This window comes from Anopheles stephensi, chromosome 2 (genome assembly GCF_013141755.1).
Source record: "Anopheles stephensi strain Indian chromosome 2, UCI_ANSTEP_V1.0, whole genome shotgun sequence".
Classification (NCBI taxonomy): domain Eukaryota; kingdom Metazoa; phylum Arthropoda; class Insecta; order Diptera; family Culicidae; genus Anopheles; species Anopheles stephensi.
The window spans coordinates 53,326,536-53,333,173 of record NC_050202.1 but is presented as its reverse complement, the minus strand read 5'-3'; the positions used below and the strand labels follow the sequence as shown (position 1 = coordinate 53,333,173).

Below are 6,638 nucleotides of genomic sequence, written 5' to 3'. Positions count from 1 at the left end.
TATTTCTACAGAGTGAGAAGGATCCTATTAACTCTCATTTGATGCCGGGAATCTGTAGAAGTGAATCCCGTGATATCTCGAAGCAGTTGTAATTGGTAATCAGGAAGTCTCTCCCTATTTACAACTTCTTTGCTTAGGGATAAAACTAACAGTAAGGACAACATCTATTGGAGATTCTCGAATACCTTGGCCGTGTCCGCTCCAAAATTGTAACTGTAAAATTAAAGACTCTTAAAATAAAATAAAATGATCTATGGTCTAGTCATAATTTTAGAGAAACAGACCCGAATAAAATGAAAAATTACTTTAAAATAAAAATTCAACCGGGGCCCAAAAAGCCCCAACAAATTTCAAATGATTGTTGTTTTGGTGGCGCTAAATTTTGTAAAATCTGTGCTGTTAAAACTCCAAATGGTAGAGTCTAAAGTTTCGAACCACCCAAAAACCTGATTCGTTTTTTATTGTACTAATTCCAAGTTATTGCACAGGATGCTTAAAATTAAAATTTTGTTGAACCAATAAACGTTTTTGACCTATAGAGAGAGCGAGAAAGAGCGAGGGAGGGAAATTGAGAGGACGAAGACGAAGCGCTTAAGCTTGAAACCACTATCACATCTCTACCTCCACCAATAAACGGGAAAGTAATCAATTTAAATTCGATCACAGCCGGTTAAAACTGTTTTTCACCATATGAAGCGGTGGTGGTGGTGGTCAAAACGGGTGTCGGGTGAATTTAGCTCAGCACCACGTGTGTCTGTCTACCCCCACGTGTGTGCCTGTGTGACGCCGCAAAATCCGATTTGGGAATCGAAAGTGAGCTCCCCGGCTCACTCCGTTCGGATCCACCGAGGCAGATCAATTTTATTGGTTCATCTTCCCCCACGGGCACGACACGGTCACAAATATCGAAAACGGCTCCTAAAGCCAGAGAGGACAATTAATGTTTACAACTTTACAAGTTCAAGCTGCAGGCCTGCTTATTGGGGCGAGCATCTAGATTTCGAAATGAGTCGTCGGTCCGCGGCACCCGCTTCCTGGGGTGGATTTTTGGAGAAAATTCGTACTTTTACTTACGTCATGAATCAAACATTTGTTCCTTCCGGTTTCCGCCCTTACCTCTCCTTCCACCCGGGTTTCCTCTCGGAGTGACCGGTGAACCTTGCGCTTGCATTTCAATTGTTGATCCTCTGCGCTCACACTCTTACTTTGCTGCTAGGTTTGCCGGGGGGTTTCTTCAAGGAATCTTTAGCCCTGATTTCTGCCCCAAGTGCCGGTCATGTGTGTGTGTTTTTTATGTACTTAATGCTTGCGCATTCATTTAACGAGTTGACCGGCGTAGTTTAATCGGGTCAGTTGTGCCCGATCGGCTTGAAGACGATGCACTGCATCCGAACCGCTGGCTCACGCTCTCTCTCTCACTCTTGCTGTAGGACCGGCAAGGTAATGTAGCGGGAAAAAGTGAAACGAATTCGGTGGAGGAAAACATAGTGATGCTACTGGCTGCTGTTCCACCCCTAAATACCGTCCCCTCTCATTCCCCCTCCCCACCCTTCTGGGTGGTGGTGGAGAATGAAATGCGCGAGAAGCAACACTACTTCGTTTCGGCGATGGTTGTTGTTGTGGTTTAAGCAAACAAGCAGAAATATGCTTGGCCCCCGGTTCGCCTGCCCGCTACTCACTCATTCGATCGAAAGTGGATAATGAGTGAACTAATAAGAGGAATGCCTTTACACAAGTGTGCGTGTTTTTTTGCGCAGAAGCTGATGCAGATCGAGCGAGGGAGAAATGTGCGAAATTGATGGTAGGAAATGGTTGGATGTAGGTTTGTTTTTTTTGTTGTTTCCAATTTTGGATTTGGACTGGTATTGATTTTTTGTTTGTTTGCAAAAACAGTTAACAAAACATAAAGCTCCGTAGTTTGATAAGTCGTTTGGAAAGGTTTCTTGCACGATAAACGTTTCTCCTCCAATCTACGATGCTACTGAAGTTGAATGAAGTGTCATTTTGATATACGTTCGTAAAGTTTCTTGGGTGATAAGATTCTTATGCACTGTTTTAAATATTCCTTTTTTTTTACTTTTTCTCCCAAATATTGATTCCGCCTGTATGATTTATTCGTTTCGCAACGTACCCCACCGGTTATTCTATGTTTGATTGCCAGTGCTGTATAATCGCGCTCTCAATAAAGCTTCCCAGCATAACGTCGGTGCGGTGTTTTTCTTCTCTCATGGGCTATGCTTGGAAGCTTTCTCTCGCTCTCTCAGCACAACGCATTTGTTGCAGGTCTGTCAAACATCATGTTGTCATGGTTGTAGGGGCATGGCAGATGTGATGTAGGTCGACAATATTTGATGCCTACATGTGTTTTGAATTTTAACTTGCTTATTTACCTTCCTGTACGTAATAGGCTTAATGCAGTATTGTATAATTGAAGCTTGCGTTATAACATAAAACTTTTAAAAATTTATTAAAGGGGTTGCAAAAACTTAAATTTGAATTATCTGATCTGATTGGATTCTCGGATTGAAGTAAAGTGACATGAAATTTTATTTTTCATATAGTGACTACAACACGTATAACTGATTTATTACATTATTTTTCTTATCACAAAGGGTATAAAGTATAAAATCCGTTCCAGATCATCTCGTCGAAGAGTAAACTAACTACCGAGCTATGGGTAATCCAATTTAACGGTTAGCCAAAAGTGGGCGGCCAAGACCTCTCAAGGATACAGGATCAAGGAACATGAATGATTATAAAAAAGAGAAGAAAAACAGGAAAAAAGAAGCGTTCACATATGAAGAACAATATATGGGTCGTGAAAACAATAAAAACATTTAAAGAATATGGTAAATATCTTTATTATTATTGAATGAATTTAAATTATTTGGGGATTTTCACATAATTTCCAAGACAAAAAAAATCTTCCAAAAAATAGTGAAAAACTTCCTTACTTTGAATTGTATAATTTAAATAAAATCAACATTACTGTAATTCATTATTCTTATAGTGTTCTTTTCTTAGCACCCATTAAGGTGATTTGCAAGGTTTTCAGGATTTATTTTTAATTTTATCGATTATTCTTACGACAATAAGTCATACATGAAGGGTGATGAAGGTTTTTGGTTCTGATTTATAACATCCGATCATACCTTTGGTTTATTATTTTTCTTGTTGAAGTATTAATCATTATTAGGAGTGGTTCGGTAGCCGAGGCAACAGCGGCGCCGGTCTTCACACGGCAGGACCGGGGTTCAAATCCCATCAGGACCGCCTCCCTGTACTTATGGTTGACTACGCGTAAAACCAAGTCACAGAAAGCCAGTAATGACAGGCCGAGACCTCTCGATGTTGTAGTGCCACCCAAGAAAAAGAAGAATATTATTCATAACAAGCATAAGAAGCATGAGAGATGCTGATAATACGGCTACGAGCTGTCTTACTTAATTGTAAATAAATATTGTTCAATTTGATAATTTTAATTTAAATTGTCTGTTTTTGAATACGCAAAAATTTAATTTTCGATTTTAATTATTTTTTTGTAATTTTGTAATATCGAACTTCTTACGAAAAATTTGTAATACTGTTGCAATTAATTATTTGCTAAAACTTTTTTTAATTCTAGAATTTACTTACTAGTTATCTTTAAAACCAGAAATGAAACATTTTTTAAGTGAAGACATTGTTCAATACCACAATCGCAGAACGTGTTTGACTGGCCTGGCTATAAAAAAAATACACACTCTCCCATTCCGTACGGGACGGGACGGCTCACGCATTTTGCTGCACTTGTTTCCATTCACCCAGTGCGGATTCATTCGAAACTTTGCCACCTAGCAAGACGGACGTACGTCGGTAGTGGTCGCGTCACAGTTAGTTTAGTTGGTGTTACACGGGTTCGTAGTCGGAGTGTTGTGTGTTGTGTTTCGGCGTGAGATTTCCAACCGCGTTGCCTAGCAAAGCTGGCACCACATTCGAAGCCAAAACGAATCATTTTCGACTCGCGGCTCGCGGCTGCGGACTTTTTGTTTCTTCTCGCAAAGGATATTCAAGATGTTTTACCGTGGATTCAAACCATTGTGTAACGAGTTCCATCGCAGGGTGTTGCAATATTAAAGTGTGAACAGTTTTGCTCTACATTCCCTAAATCTATAAACTCTTGGAAAAAAGTGTATGTAAAAGCGTTAAAACAGTCCGTACAGAAGAGCCGTACGACATTGAGCAGAAGTTAAAACTGGTGACAGAAGGAAGTGATTGGGATTCGTTGTCATACACTTCAAAAGCATACGCGAGGTAAAATCCCGCATCCCACCTGAATAACCCAATGCGCCAGACGGCGCATTCCCCGTTCCGTTGTGTTGTGTTTGTTGCGTGTGTCTCAGCCAGTAGTGTGCGTATACCAGTGTGTTTCACCCAACAGTGGCTATGACGACCACGACCACCACCACCAACACGACGACACCGCAGCAAAGGCAACTGTGGTGGCGACTGTGAGGAATCTGTTTATGCCGACTACACTTGCCCATTGATGACATTTCGATGACGTTTTTTTCGACGACAACAATAGGCGCAACATCGTCACGACAATTTCGAAAGTGATCTGAACGGTGGGACGTAAAGAGGAATAAAAAAAATAGCCTCGTGAACATTGCATTGATGCTTTTTTGGTGGACTGGCTGTCAACAGAAACATCGCCGTTCATGATGAATCATCCCCATGGCGCTGGTTTTATTCGGCTGCTGTAACATTCACGAGTGTGCTGTATTGCTGTTGTTGTCTCATTGTTGCTTGCTGCATGTGGTAGTGATCTACAGGACCGAGTGGCGTGCAAGAGAAATCTATGCGCGATCAATTGATCTGCGTGCGAGATCGCGTTCACAAGCTATGCGGTTGTGTATGTGCTTGAAAGCACACCTTTATGCTAAACAACAGTGCGTTCCACGGATGTTTTATTTGGCTGCATGTGTGTGTGCGTTCAGTGTTGCAAACCGATCGGCTATCCTGCGATAGATGTTTGAGTGAGAAGCATAAGCTTTTTTGTTTGTTGCTCTCGTCTTAATCCAACAACATCCTCCTCTTGTACGGCTGTTCTGCTAGCGAGGAGGTTATAGCGTTAAAAATAAACGTCAGGCGAGCACTATGTGGTGACAAAACCCGTCATGAATGATCATAAAAAAAAAACTGCGGGTTGATGCGGTTCTCGTACGTTAGTAGTGGTGGTGGTGGTGACTTTAACAACTGTGTGTTGTTTTGATCGTCAGCTTCGAAAGCTTCCGTGAATGCATCGCGACTGTTAAAGTGTAGACAAGATTTTCACAACGATGGTGGCTTAATTTAATTATTTTTCTTACGTTTCGTGTAGGGTAGCAGTAGGGTGTAGCAGATACAATTGAATGAAAACACAGGCAGCAAAAGCGTTTAAAAGTGTGTGTTGTAGTGCATTAACGAAGTCACTTTAGGCCGTACAGATTTTAAGCATTAATCTCTAGCAGCAGCTCGATCAATAGACTTCAGCGAGCGTCGGAACAGCAAGTGACGAACCTTCACCATTGGCACCGTGACCGTGACGACGGTACCGAAGAACTAAAGATTTCGGTAAGTTTTGCTGTAAATTATTTATTTAAAACACATATTCATTTTAATACATTGCCATGTGCTTAAGATCATGTTGCGCTTCAGTCTTCAAGCCATAAATTCCATTCTGCTCCTTCCTTCACTGACCATTTCCTGCCCTTGAACGGTATTGGTTGGGACCGTTTGGAAGGTCAAAAGCCCAAAAGGCAATTTTCGTTGCTTCCCCTTTTTAGGGTAAAATTTTGCAGTGCCTCGGCATTTCGTATCGATTGTGGGATACCATAAAAGACTTTATTGCCGGAGGGAAAATGGCTTATTAATTGTGGGATTGTGAAGAAGATTTCAGGCTGTAATTTAATTTTAAATTTTTCATATATACCTGTAGGATCTTTTGTAAATTATATAAATTGGCACAAATACCTATCGGCAAGCGGTGTCCTCTATGATGGAGAACAAGGGTTTATGTTTTTTGTAGGTCTGTTTCTGTTGCCTCTTCCAAGAAGGATGTGGTTGGGTTCGATCCGAATGTGTCTGGGTCGAGCGTGATTATCTCAAAGTTTTAAATTAATAGAGATTTTTATAATTGAGAAATGTTTCCGCCACTCGAAGCTTCTCAGAACCCGTACCGGATGATTCAACATCCTATCGGCAACAAAAGAACCTACTTCAGTATTCTTCCTTCAGTACAAAAAAAGAAACTATTTAGACGTCCAACAGTAACTATTTAAAACATCTTTCACCAGCTTTTTTAAACCAACAACCTCAAGTGTTCTTTGTCACTGAGATGAGAACAAATACACGGTTTTTTTTCCATTTCCACTACATTTTTAATTGCCTTACTAAAGTGTACAGAGAAGCCCCACTTGGCGCATCGAAGCGTAACACGTTCGCTGTTCGCTGACTTCACATTTTATTTGCGTCAGATCCCGTCCCGAGGCGCACCGTTCATCAAACCAAGTGCAATATCTTTGCGTGCAGTTTGTGCCTGTTGCTTCTCTAGAGCCACAATAGTTACGCGATGATGAATGGGTACAGATGCAAAAATTTAGCTAGAAACATTCAAA

General features: G+C 40.9%; 1 protein-coding gene across 4 annotated transcripts in view; it reads left to right on the top strand.

The window, feature by feature from the left end:
- The first annotated feature begins 3,773 nt into the window (after positions 1 to 3,773).
- Positions 3,774 to 6,638, top strand: part of LOC118502677 (mucin-5AC) — a 37,024-nt gene continuing 34,159 nt past the window's right edge. For 2 of the 4 annotated variants that reach the window (XM_036035181.1, XM_036035175.1), the window contains exons 1-2: positions 3,774 to 3,896; positions 5,363 to 5,595. The gene's annotated coding sequence lies outside the window, so the exon portion shown is untranslated. Of the gene's footprint in view, positions 3,897 to 4,164; positions 4,294 to 5,362; positions 5,596 to 6,638 lie in introns of those variants that run through there. The other 2 variants (XM_036035177.1, XM_036035176.1) reach the window with 2 other exon arrangements.